Genomic DNA, 14,232 nt, shown 5'->3' on the forward strand with positions numbered 1-14,232 from the left:
TTTAAGGCCATCGAAAGCTACGTAAGTCATTGTCTCAAAATTTAAACAAACAAAAAGAATCTAGCTCACATTAGGTGTCTGATAGAGTTTACCACGCTTCTTGGGAATGCAGTTTTAGTGGAAATAGCATTAGATATATTAATGGGTGAGATGATACTGCACATGGCCCATGATTAGGGGAAACAGAATTGGGGAGATGTGCTTTCATTCTCAAGGAACACAGTTTGTAGAGCTGGCGGGGACCCCCTGGAGCAGGGACCACAGGTGTGGTAGCTCAGGCTGCTTTCATCAAACGACTAGGCGGGGCGCGCCATTCAGTTTGGGAGGCTGAGAAATCCAGCATCAGGGTGCTGACGAACTTTGAGTCAGCCTGCATGCTGTGTCATCACATGGGGTAAGGGGCAAGGCAGCTTTCTGAGGTCTCTTAAGAAGGCAGTGACCCCACACACAAGGGACGTTCCCCTCATGACCCACTCTCCCTCAAAGTCTGGCCTTTGAACTTAGGGACGACATAAATAATCAGTCTGTCCCACTCTCTTTTGGCTCGTCCAGCTATTGTTATGAAACACCTGAGAGTAGGCAGCTTATAGACAACAGGAAGCCATTCTCTCAAGGTTCTGGAGGCCGAAGGCTCCGGATCCAGACTCCATCAGGCTTGATGTCTGGGAGATCCCTCACAGAATGGACATGTGTGTCCGTGAATTTCAGAAAGGACAAACAGCCTTGCACAAGTCCTTTCACAAGGACACAGATTCTACCCGTGATCTCGTGCACCATTTGGACCACAGTCCACAGCATGAGACAGACCAGGCAGGGAGCTGAGGAACTTGAACTTACCGGGTAAAGTATTGACACTTTTATATCTCTCACAATGCCACGTCACACCGCATGTCACGACCTCCTCCTGTCCTCTCCTGGAAGTCAGAACAGGCAGCTGGAGGAAGGAGGAACGCACAGTCAAGAGTAAGAGTATACAGATTTTGAATGGAAAAATTGACCAATGCCTCCCACGCTATCCACGAGAATGTTCGTGATAAACATGATACACATCATAACAAAGACCCAGTTGCCCATAAGCACTAGGAAAGGGCACCATATGTAAAATACTTCATTAAAAAGACCATTAAAAGGTCTCCAAAGGACTTTCACTTAGGAAACAGACTTCTTTTTTCAGATGTGACTATTTTTTTAAAATTATTTTTATTGAGCTATATATTTTTCTCCCCTCCTCTCCCATTCTCTCCCCTTCTGTTCTACCTTCTCTGGTGGTACCCATGCTCCCAATTTACTCAGGAGATCTTGTCTTTTTCTACTTCCTATGTAAATTAGATCTATGTATGTCTCTCTTAGGGTTCTCACTGTTGTCTAGGTTCTCTGGGATTGTAAATTGTAAGCTGGTTTTCTTTGCTTTATGTCTAAAAGCAACATATGTGAGAACATATAGTATTTGTCTTTCTGGGTCTGGGTTGCCTCACTCAAAATGGTGTTTTCTGGATCCATATATTTGCCTGCAAATTTCAAGATGTCATTATTTTTTTTATGCTGTGTAGTACTCCATTATGTAAATGTACCACATTTTTCTTATCCATTCTTCGGTTGATGGTCATTTAGATTGTTTTCAGGTTCTGGCTATGACAAATAATGCTGCTATGAACATAGCTGAGCACATGTCCTTGAAGTACAATTGAGCATCCTTTAGGTATATACCCAAAAGTGGTATTACTGGCTCTTGAGGTAGGTTGTTTCCTAATTGTCTGAGAAATCGCCATACTGATATCTAAAGGGGCTGTACCAACTTGCATTCCCACCAGCAAAGCAGAAGTGTTCCCTTTTCCCCACAACCTTTCCAACATAAGTTGTCATCAGAGTTTTTGATCTTGGCCATTTTTACAGATGTAAGATGGAATCCCAGAGTTGTTTTGATTTGCATTTCTCTGATGGCTAAGGATGTTGAACATTTCCTTAAGTGTCTTTCAGTCATTTTAGACTCCTCTGTTAAGAGTTCTCTGTTAAAGCCTGTACCCCATTTGTTTATTGGATTATTTGTTCTTTTGATGACCAATTTCTTGAGGTCTTTGGAGATCAGCCCTCTCTCTGATATGAGGTTGGTGAAGATCTTTTCCTATTCTGTAGGCTTTCATTTTGTCTTGCTGACCATGTCCTTTGCTTCTTAGCTTCAGGAGGTCCCATTTATTAATTATTTCTCTCAGTGTCTGTGCTACTGGGGTTATATTTAGGAAGTAATCTCCTGTGCCAATACATTCAAGTGTACTTCCTATTTTCTCTTCTATAGATTCAGTGTAGTTAGTTTTATGTTGAGGTCTTTGATCCATATCGACTTGAGAAAAGTTCATGGTAATAGATATGTGTCTATTTTTGTTCTTCTACATGTTGATATCCAGTTATTCCAGCATCATTTGTTCAATATGCTTTCTTTTTTCCATTTTATATTTTTTTGCTTCTTTGTCAAAAATCAGGTGTTCATAGTGGTATGAATTAATACCTGGGTCTTCAATTTGGTTCCATTGGCTCTCCTGTCTGAGGAAATAGACTACTCTTAAGGGTAAGCTGGATATCCAGCTGTAGATTAACTCAGTGGCATCTTTGGAGGTTCTTTGTCTTATAATGTTGAGTCAGGGTGTTTTTGTTTTATATCTTATAGTTCCTTTGCATATATATTATGACTTCTGTTTTCTCTCTCTCTCTCTCTCTCTCTCTCTCTCTCTCTCTCATGTGTGTGTGTTCTTTGTCTCTCTTACTTGTGAGTGTGTGTGTATGGTGTGTGTGTGGTGTGTGTAGTGTGTGTGTGTACGTGCGTGTGTGTGTGTGTGTGTGTGTGTGTGTGTGTGAGCGTATGTGCGTGCACGTGCATATGTGTATGCATGTGATGCTCTGGGTACCCTCGGGTATCTTCCCTGGATCAGTTTCTATCTTTAAAAAAATGCTTTAGAAACAAAATTTCACTGAATCTTACGTTCACTGATTCAGCCAAGCTAGCTGGCCAGTGAGCTTCATAGACCTGCCTGTCTCTGCTCCCTGCACCCCACCCTCTCCAGGCTGGGATTACAGGCAATTACTGCTTGACTTCTTATGTGGAGTCTATCCAAAGTCAAATCCTTGTGTTTGCACAGTGGGCACCTTGAGGACTGAGCCATCACCTCCCTAGCCACCCCTAAGCCTGCTTAAGATCCTTCTTGTCAGGCGTGTGGTCACAGCAAGGAGAGCTGTAACTCAACAGTGGATGAAACTTATGAACACCGTGGCTCAGAGAGGGCTAGCCAACACTTTTATTATGTGTAAACATTACCAGGTCCACTTGCAAACACATCCAGGGAGCGGTTGCCATATCTAGATGAAGTCATTCTAGAAAGGGCCAGAATCCTTATTCAGATGCATACCTTTGCCACTGTGTGTCACACTCCCAAGAACCTGACTGGTGCTAGTCCACTTTCCCTGACCCTCATTTGCCCATAAACCCTGGAGACTCCCCGATGTTCCTTAGTGAGTAGCGCATGTGTGCTGTCTCTCTCAGATCACCCATGATGCAACTCTCTTCGTTTTGTTCCTCATCATTCAAGGCTGCTTACAAGTAAACAGTGAGTCATCTTGTTCTCTCCCATCTGTTCTTCCGGGCTTTGAAAGTTGGTGGGAAAAAAAGAAGAATTTGCTTAGGGTTTAAAAGGGAAGATTTTGGTCAAGGGTGGAATTCAAAATGGGTCACGTGATCGATTTCAAACCAAAGTTTTGGGCTATAGTGCTTGTTAAGTGTTTGCTCCGAATTTTGGAGTGGAGAGAAATCATTGTTTAACATGAACCATGAGAACAGCCAGAAAGGACTGGCAATGTGCCTGAATTGTTGGAGCTCCAATTCCCGAAACTGGCTTTTCTTTGTAGTTTATATTTATAACATCCTCCAATTAATATGCTTTAAAGCACATATCAGTGACAAATAATGTACTGCCATATTCATTTTATTTAATTGATTAGCTAGTATCTACTATGCACTTAGTTCTATGAGAGGTCCCAAAGTAAATAAAGTTTAAAAAAAAAAGTACTGCTCCCTAGGAGTACACAGTCTGACTGGTGTTGAAACAAGGCAAGGCTGTCAAAATGCTGTGAGTTTTGAAGACAGAGCTGGGTCTGTATGTGAGCTCTCAAAGCTGTTTCCATGGCGCCCTTGCTACTCGCTGATCTTAATTGTCAACCGGATTGCCTCAAGGGGGACTAACTGGGAAAGTGAGCCCCGAGTGTGTGGGTGACGGCGTTTCTAGAGGTGGTTGAGTTCTATGGGTTCGAACCTAATAGGCGGACTGATCAGTTACTCGATAGACTCATTATTAGGAGGTGAGGGTGAATAGTGGTTGTGGTCTCTTCGGAAGAATCGGGTCACTGAAGAAACTTCTCAAAGGAACAGCTCTAGAATCTGGAGAAAGATGTTCCCTGTTCTCCCTTATCCCTTCTTAGAAACCCCAGTCTGTAGCTCAGATCTAATTGGTCTTAATAATAAAAACCCAGAGACAGCTACTAGGGGGTGAAAGCTGAAAGATGAGAGAAGCAGAGCAGCCAGCCTCTAGTTCTTACCTCTGCAAACTCCTCAGACGGAATGGGGTATCCTGTCTCTACAAGTCCTCAGACTGAATGCCATGAGCTCCTGTCTCCTGCCACCTTATATTCCTCTCTGCTCCCAGCCATATCCCCTCCTGTCTCCACCTCCCTAGTGCTAGGATTTAAGACATATGACTCCCAAGTAGTGGGATTAAAGATGTGAGCCACCACCAACCTGGCTCTGCTTCTCTTCAACGCTACCCTCCTGTAGCCCAGGGTGGCCTTGAACTCAGAGATCCATCTGCCTCTGCCTCTGGAGGCTGAGATTAAAGGTGTATGCCACCACTGCCTGGCCTCTATGTCTAACTAGTGGCTAGCTTCGCACTCTGATCATCAGCCAAGCTTTATTTGTTAAAGTACAAACAAAGTATCACGACAGTCCATTTTGGGGATGGGAGACAGCTTTCAGCAAACTGAACACAGCGGTACCCCCAGCCCCCAACCTTGGAGAAACACACCATTGCCTCCATCTCATGTAAAAGCTGGAGCCCACAATCAAACCCCTGCTGCCTTGCTTACTGGGCGACCTAAGGCCACTTACTCAAGCCCTCTGAACTCCGTTTTCCTCAGCTACCAATGAAAATGGTAACAGTGCCTTGAAGATTGTTTTGAAGCTTTTAGTAAACAACCAGCCTGAGTACACAGTGTACTAAGCATTCAATTAGATATTGAGGCAAATAGATCCTAAGTTCAGGGAGTTTATGTATGATGGGGCACATTAGACTTGGTGAGAGGTGGGGGCCTCTAAACTCGATGTGCTCCAGCCTAAAGCGCCTGTGTTGAGGGGAGGGGGAGTAATTTCTCTTCTGAACTGTGGTCACCCGCAGGTTGCCCCTGCTTCAGTGGATGGCCTCACACCCTTGCACATACAGACTGGATCCAGTGGTTGATACAAAAAACAGTGGGAGAGAGACATGTTGGGAGGGTGTGGGAAGCGGGAGCTGAAGGTGGACATACAAACAAGATACATTGAACACATATATGATATTATCACTGAATAAAATACTAAAAAAGAAAGAATCAACATGGTTATGATGGATCTTGGGTGAAGGGAGACCCAGGTACTGGAAGATCAGTGAGAAAGAGAATGTGGGAAAGACCTTTGGGTGGTTCCTTTCCGTGGGGAGTGCAGATAGATGTCAGTGCTGCGGGCTGGGTTGTGGGGGGTGGGGAGTCATAGCCGCAGGAACAGCCAGAGCCGTAGCCACAGCCGCGGCCACAGGAACAGCCACAGCCGCAGCCTCAGCCACAGGAACAGCCACAGCCGCAGGAACAGCCACAGTTGCAGCCACAGGAACAACCACAATTGCAGCTGCAGCCACAGGAACAGGAACCCACGGAGACTGGAGCAGGATTTTGTTCTTTGACTTAGAAATCACGTTTTCTGGAACATGTATGCAGAATGATGGGAATGAAAGGAGGCTTTGAGATCTCTGGTTCTGGTCTATCATTTAAGAGACTGGTCAGAGCTGGAGTCCCGTGGTGGTGGCTGGCACTGCGAAGAGGCTGCCCAGCCTTTCTCCATGCCACCAGCGTCTTCTCTCTTGACCTCAGGTCTTTCCCTAACAAGTTTAAAATCCGAATCAGGAGCTTTATTCCAGGAGTTCATGTAACTCCCACAGAAACCCTGAAAATACGTCTTGCTTTAAGGGCCAAGAACCTGCACTGTCAAGAACTTGCGCGTGTCAGCTAGAGTGTGACACGGGCTGCAGTTTTAATTTTCCGATTAGTGCGGAGAGGGAGGTCCCGCTGTCAAATGTACACTGAAGAGGAAGCTTAACTTGGCAAGGTAAAAGGCTTGCCTGGGTCATCCAGAGTGTCAGGGAGGCAGAATGGCTTTCAGTCAAGTGCGTAAATCCATTTATCTGAGAGCCAGACGAAAGAAAAAAAAAGCATTGCATATAAATATTAATAGTGGTTTCCAAGCAGCCAGAAGTGATTGTTTGAAGCAGATTCTTTTAAAGAAAAATAAAAATCTGCTCTCTACATTTGTGCTAATTTTAAAGGAATAATGAAAATATTATGACAATGCTAAAATAGATTTCATATATGAAGGCTTCGTGTGGATTTTGTTAAGCTCATATAAGACACAATATGGGATATCCAATAGTATTAGCTTCTCATGCTATGTCTCTAAAATTTTATAATAGTTTTTAAAAAAATCTCCTGCTAGTCAGTGGTTTTCCTTGCCTTTAGTCCCAGTAGTTGGGAGGCAGAGGCAGGTGGATCTCTGAGTTCAAGGCCAGCCTGGTCAACAGAGTAAATTCTAGGACAGTTAGGGCTACACAGGGAAGCCTTGTCTTGAAAAGCTTATTATTTTATGTATGGATGTTTTACCTACACTTATGTCTGTGACCGACATGCATTCCTGGTACCTGCAGAAGCCATAGAGGGCATCAGAGGCCCTGGAACTGAAGTTACAGATGGTTGAACGTCTTCATATGGGTGCTGGAGCTCAGTCTTCTGGAAGAGCAGCCAGTGTTCTCAAACTTCAGAGCCATCTCTCCAGCCCTGCAGTTTAACATTTATAATATTTTCTACTATAAATGTGCAGGCTTGTTGTCAAAATCTGGGGGTGTGATATTTCAATAAACATCCAAAGAATAATCTCATATTTTCTCAACCCAGAGATACTACCTAATATTTTTGGTGCCTGATTCAATTACTACAGAATTTCTCAGAGCAGCTCAGGGTTACGGAATATGGGCTGGAAGTCACAGAGGTCTGACATGCCACAGTTTCCCGTCCAGTTAGCTTCTTATGTTATTGTAGTACTTTCATTCCTGCGCATGAGCCAGTAACTGTAGGTCATAAGAAAACAAAATGCACAGCCTGTAAAGGGTTCACTTCAGCATCCTTGCCGTGGGTTCTTCACAAATGCATGATGGCATGGACTTGCTATTTTTTTTCAGTATTTATGAACATACAAGCTAGGCAGTGGTAGTGCATGCCTTTAGTCCCAGCCCCTGGGGAGGCAGAGGCAGGCAGATCTCTGACTTCCAAGTGAATCTCTGAGTTAGTGGCTAGCCTGGTCTACAGAGCTAGTTCCAGGACAGCCAGGGCTCCACAAGGAAACCTTGGCTTGAAAAACCAAAACCAAACAAACAAAAAACAACAACAACAACAACAAAAAACCCACCAAAGGAACATACACAAAATTAATTTATGGCTGGACAGATGGCTCAGCAGTTAAGCACAGTTCCTATTCTTTTTTTTAAAAGATTTATTATGTGTACGATATTCTGTCTGCATGTATGACTGTAGACCAGAAAGTAAAACCAGATCTCATTAAAGATGGTTGTGAGTCACCATGAAGCTGCTGGGAGTTGAACTCAGAACCTCTGGAAGAGCAGTCAGTGCTCTTAACCACTGAGCCATCTCTTCAGCCCCCACAGTTCCTATTCTTATAGAAAATCACAGGTTGGTTCCCAGCACCCACATGGGGAGGCACGCAAGGGCCTGTAACTTCAGGGAATCAGTCTCCTTCTTTCGGTCTGTCACACAAATGCAGATACTCATTCACACAGACATACATGCACATAGTCAGAAATAAAATATGTTGGGGCGAAGTGAGGGTGAATATGATCAAAATACGTTGTATGAAATTCTCAAGGAAATAAAAATTGTATTCAAAGAATCTAAAAGTTAATTTAGACTTTTTGTTGGTATTTTTTTTACATATTCTTTTGTCTAAAATAGCGATTATTCTTTGGTTATAAAGTAGTTTATAATATTTAGAATAATCATGCTGGTGCATTGTAACTATTCAAAAGAATAGTCTCAGCAAACCACGTTTTAAAAGAATGTGCTTGTTTTTATGGATCCCTTAAAAATAACCACAGTGCATTTTGGGAGGGTGGGGGTCTATCACAGATCCTGGCACAGAAGGGCTGCTTCCCCTCTGAGGTTTCTGTTGGGCCACGTATGAAAAGTTCTTTGAGAGAGTTCATAGTCCAGACCCTGGGAAAACGGAAGGTCAAAGCATCTTCAGTCTGAGTTTCCATGGACTCAAAAGGCGAGCCCGCAGAGAGAATAGCCATGATCCTGAAGAGGGTGTGCGAGCCAGGCAGAGGTGAGGCAGTGGGCGTCAGACCGTCGCCCAGGAGACGCAGCTGCTCTCACCCGGGCGGTACAGAAGAATTCGCAGATACGGAGCAGGAAAGAAGCAGTGTGGGGTGCCAGTGTGTGAGTAGCCAAGGTGATCCGTAGTGGAACTGGGAAGTGTGGGACAGAGTCCCGGTCTTACGAGGGGGTGTAAATCTTTTGGGAAGATGCACGGCTAAAGAAAAGTGACTAGAGAGGGTGGTAGGGGTGAAGGGGCGGAGGCATGCCATAGAGAGAAAGAGTGGCGAGGAGGTACAACCTGGAGGTGGAGGCGGGGGCTGCGGGGGTGGAGGTGGTGAGGGGTAGGATGTGCCAGGGGCGTGGTGAGAGGCGGGGCAAGAAGTGTGTTAGGTTGAGGGTGTCCTCTGAGCCCAAAGGCGTGGCCTGGCGGGGGTGGGGTGGGGCGGTGGGCACAGAGTGGCGCTGGGGCATGGTCGAAGGCTAAAAACCGCGGCTGTTAGGGACGCAGTCTAACGGAAGATGAGCTGGGGGCGTGGCCCCGGTGAAGGCGGGCAGAGCAGAGGTTGGGGGCTGCGAAGACCCCCCCTCCGCGGGGCGGGCTCGGGGCGTGACTTTAGGGGAGCAGTGTGGGGCGTGGCTTCGGGAGCGGGCTGGGGGCGTGGCCCGTGGGAGGAGGCGGCTAAGCGCGGGAGGGCGGAATCTATGCTGCTCTTTCTGTGGCGGCCACGGCGGGCAGAGCCTGGCGAGCTCGCGGCTGGATCTGTGCAGGAGCCTGCCGGCGCGTAGGGCGTCTTGGATACGCGGGCTTTGGAGCTTCGGTGGAGTGGGGACCGCCGAGGTGAGACTGACCAGGGAGGCGCTCGAATTTGCAGGACGGAAACACAAGGGTGGGCAACGCGGAGGAAATGAGGAGCGCCAAGGACGGCCTCGGTGACCTGAGTGTGTCCCGCTGCCAGCTCCTGCTCGAGCGGCTCGTGGGACCGGCCAGGGCTGCTCACCTGTTGCGCCACTTTGCGCGATCCTCTTGGTAGCGGCTGCTCAGCGTTCTGGGCTCACTCGGCAGCGCCCTCCGGGGAGTGTGCGCGGTGCTTGTCTAGCTGGTTCCTTTCCGCAAGGACCGGTCAGGGATTACCCTGAAACTCTACCGGCTCTCCTTGCTCGCAGGGCGGGCTGCGGGGTTGCGCCAGGACGACGGACAAAGGTTGGCCGCCACTGCCCCCTTGAACGCTTCCTTCCTCGGAGGGCGTGACTTGTGCACGGAGGGGATTGAGAGGTTGCGTTTGGTTGGAGCACTTGAATTAGAAAGCAAGTTTCTTCCCAGGTCCCTACTGGGACGCAGCCTGGAAGAAAGACTTGGGAACTTTGTCGTCACTTGCACAGAGAATGAGTTGGCAGAGTTGGTTTAGCTCCAGTTCTGTTCAGGATATGGGGAATTGCTATACTGGCCAGTCTCAGGAACGGGCGAGTGCAGCAGGCGTCGGAGAGGAATTCAGGTGAATTGTGCTGGCGGGCCACTGCAAAATTACAGAGCCGGAGCAGATTTCTTCTCCGAGTCAAACAAACAAACAAACAATCCCCACAACAAATCAAACCAAACACAAGCGAGCCAGGCTGTTATAGTTGCTGCCCAGCGTGGGATCATTGCATTGATAAGTAGAATAGTAATTTGAGTTTATTCACTGCTGGTTACCAAGGCTTCCCAGAGCTGTATCTGTCCGTCCCCCCCCCCCACGATTTTTCTGGCTCTTTTTACCTCTTTTCTGTTGTCTAGTGTTTTCTAACTTCACTAGACCTTCTATTTTCTGCTCATTTTTTTAAAATCCCACTTTCAAAGCACAGAAATCTCACCGTTTGCGCCCCCCCTCCCCGTTTTCTTTTTCCACCGTTCCTAACAAATGCTCCCTTTCTCTTTTTTCCCCCTACCCCTTTCAAACTAACTCGCAGCATTGTTCTCCGAGTACGGGTTAATTATGCACCCCACCATGTGGGGCCGAACCTTGTTCTCCGCCCCTCCCCCACCCTCTAGAGCCTTTGGGGCTGTTGCTTCCCATCCCATGTTTAATTATTTTTCACTCACCTCCTTGGCCCCAGTTGCGTCCACCCCTCCCTACCCTCTCACCCCCGTAATCCCCCTCTGTTTAGTGAGCAGCGATTCTGTCCTTCATTTGTGACCTGTGTGTAGACCCTTCACTGTTTCTGCCTTTTTAACCTGCTTCTTCTTGGCAAGTACTCCCCCTCCCCTCCACAAGTGGCCTTCCCAGCTCCCTTGGTTTCAGATCCTTCGTGGTTTTTTTTTCCCCCACAGGCCAAGAACACCACTATGTTCACTCTCTTCCTCCGCAGTAAGCTCTGAATTACCTCACAGCTATTTCTTTTTCCAGAAAGTCTGGAGGTGTCAGGACGGCTGCTGCACGTTCACGTTCACAGGCCGCCCTGCCTGGCTCTCAGGCGTCTCCTTCTGCCACTGTCTGTCTACTGAAGTAGAATTGGGCCTGCAGTCCTGCAGTGATAACGTTATCAACATTAATGTGATGATTACACAGCCTTTATCAAACGCTGTGCCAAACAGTAATAGCCCCTTAAAATCCTCCTCCAGTCCCTGTCAAGGAAGACCCCGTGCTGTCCCCTTTTGCGGATGAGGAAAGGGTATGCTCAGAGAAGGCGAGCATGCCCCAGTCAGGTCTGTCATGGCTGTGTTGTTAGACCTCTTCTCATGGGGCGGTGTGACTTCTTGAAGTCAGACAGGTCTGGCATGCAGCTTTGGAAATGAGGTTGTTACTTGCCGTGTTTTGTTTATTTTGCAGTCTATGCCAGTTTAGGACACAGAGTATACTTTTGTAGGACAGTGCCTGGGGAAAGTCAAATGGCTATTGTCCTTCAGAAAGCCTGGGTGTCACTTCATCTGTGCCTCCAGTCCGCTTCCCATCTTCCTCAGAAGACGTTGGGAAGAAAATATCATAAAAAGTATATTGCTAACTGGCTCCTAAGTTTCACTTTCAGTGGAGAGGACCTTGGCAGGGGTGGGCGTGGGTCTCTGAGAGCCCTGTGGTTTCGTGAGTCTTTTCATTTCTCTTTCCTAATATAGCCTTAAAGCCTCGATCAGATACTTCCTGGCTAGTCTTCACTTCTAAGAGTGGGAGGCAAGTTTACTGAAGGAGGCTGCTGGAGTGAGGGACTTTGTTAGATGGAAGGGACCTTAGATCCTACACAGCAGGAAACAGTCCAGAAACCAAGAGACAAAACCCCAGAACTGGCCCCAGGACCAGTCTTTGGACCCCTGGCTCTGCAGCTTGGTGTGGAAAGTAGCCTTATTTTCCTTTCCTTTTCTGAGCTGAAGAGCAGTGGGCCTGCACACTGGGAGTAGACATCATCTGTCGTCTCCTTTCCTTTCTTGGCTGAAGCCTTCAGGACTTAAGAAAATGTTTGCTTTTGAGACGTGTGATGGCACAATTGGCATAATGGCATCACAAAAATAGGTATAAATTTAGGTGTTTCTAGAAGAACAGATACTCCCAGCGTAGCAGGAACGAACGGCAAAGGTCCATGCTTTCTCCAGGCAAACCATATCACACACAGGAATTTCAAAATCAGTAACCAGTGTTTCCCTCTCCTGAGAGAATCGCATCAGCACAGAGAATGTACGCGATTTTCCATAGCTCTGTGTCTCGAAGGCATTGGCAGCGCAGGGGAGAGGCAGGCAGAGGAGGGGGAGCCGCCGTTTCGGTGCTGGCCTCTATGTACTCAGTCAGCCCCATCTTTGGGTTCACTCTGCAGCCCTCTGCACTGATTCCCATGGGCACGGTTGGGGAAGCTTTCTGTGGTGCCCATCTTCCAGATCAGCCTTTCTAGATGGAATTCCACCCTGCTGCCCTGGGGGTGGGACGGGGTTGTATGCCCGGGCTTCCCACTGCACTCAGGTTGTTAGCATGCAGGGGTGACCATGGGCTCCTTGGGATGAGGGAGAAAACATCTGTGCGTGTCCTCTGTGGTCTCTGGTTCAGGTGGCAGCAGCTGGGGTTCACTGGAATCTGGAGGTTCAGGGAAGCCCAGACCCCCCTGTCAGCAGAAAGACAGATTGGAATCCATGTCTGTCAGGCTTACGAGAGCCATTTGCTGAGTCAAGTATGCCATCCCTGGGCCTTTTACAAGGTGGATGGTTTTTGCTTGCTGAACTAAAGAGATAGCACAGGACAGGGGAGCAGGGCCGGTATGAGGTTGAGGACCCACAGAAATCTGTGTCCTGTTTTGGTTCTGCTGGGCGTGATGCTTGATATGCCTCCCAGGAGCTGGGGCAGTGTGGCAAATGCTGAGATTGGCAAATGAATGCCTTTGATTTGTATTTCTGGCTGTTTACTACGGCTGAGATTGCCCACTTTGGTGGTCACAGGTAATAATACTCCAGTGTCCGAGACATAAGACTGTCTGTTACCTCTGCTGATGAGCATATTAAAGAACCTGGTTTCCTTATCAGAAAACACAGCCATACATGGCTGAGGAGCCAGCACCATTTGCTGACTTTGTGGGTCATGAGGAGCTCAGACAAGGCTGATTTTGGAGACCGTGTGTCTGCTTCAGAATTTTCCCCCACCTCCCTCTTGGGACCTAGCCACAGGATTGACGAGCGATTGATGAGCTTGCAGAGAACTCTGTAGATCTGATTGGGTAGAAAAGGGCTAACCTTTCCCCTTAGCTCCCATTAATGGGGTGGCTGAGTGGGTTTCCTTCTGTCCCTGGGGAGGAATCAGAGACTGGCTTGACACGGCCAGAGAGACGTTTGGAGTGGGAATTTGGAAGATCCTCAGCTACAAGGAGCTTCCTTAGGCCACCAAACCTCAGTCCCTCCTTGTTATCACTTTGCACCTCTGCATCCTACTGTGCGTGGTACTGAACTAGGAGGGGGAGCCTCTGATCACCTCTGAAGCAGATACCAGGGGAGGGGGAAGCCAGGCTGACCTTGCTGCAGCACTAGATGGGAAGCCTGCGATGCCACGGACCCAGTATTGCAGCCCAAACCTTAAAAAGTGACAGAATGGGGCGGTCTGTTGTGCTGGAGTACCAACTGTGCAGTCCCATCTCATTAAGTGGTCAGAGATCAGTCCCTGGTGCCGAGCACACTGTCCGTACCAGAGATAAGAGGATCTTGCATCCCAGTTTACATGGGTACTTTTAAACGCATCCGTGTGGTTTAGGACTTCCCTGTGGCGGAAGAAAAATCATCTCTACCTTCAAGGGCGTGGAGTGTTCCCCATGAATGGTGCGGTGGCGAGGACAGTCACTCTGACTTGTACTACTGCTGTCACAGGCCTGTGCGATCATACTGTCTCTGCTGGTTTGCCGAGACACACGTCACCTAACATGTATTGGGTGGTGTTTATGTGCGAGATGCTGATCGATCTGAAGTAGTTTTCACCGTCTTGTGTAGCGGGAGAGGTGGGCGTGTGAAACGTTGAACAGTGAAGAACACTTGGGGGTGGCGGTCACTTCATGCAGGAGAGAGTGGGGCTCCCAGGAGACCAAGGTCGGGGAAGGCCTTCCCGGAGATGAGGAAACACAGGCTGACTG

The 14,232-nt window shown here is 47.7% G+C and overlaps 1 protein-coding gene across 2 annotated transcripts in view; it reads left to right on the plus strand.

The window, feature by feature from the left end:
• Spata13 (spermatogenesis associated 13) overlaps window positions 1–14,232 on the plus strand; it is a 180,920-nt gene that overhangs the window by 36,489 nt on the left and 130,199 nt on the right. The window contains exon 1 of one of the 2 annotated variants that reach the window (XM_087912157.1): window positions 9,372–9,508. The exons of the other annotated variant lie outside the window; for it this stretch is intronic. The gene's annotated coding sequence lies outside the window, so the exon portion shown is untranslated. Of the gene's footprint in view, window positions 1–9,371; window positions 9,509–14,232 lie in introns of those variants that run through there. 2 annotated transcript variants of the gene reach the window in all.

This window comes from Myodes glareolus, chromosome 12 (genome assembly GCF_982192425.1).
Source record: "Myodes glareolus chromosome 12, mMyoGla1.1, whole genome shotgun sequence".
In the NCBI taxonomy this organism is placed as follows: Eukaryota; Metazoa; Chordata; class Mammalia; order Rodentia; family Cricetidae; genus Myodes; species Myodes glareolus.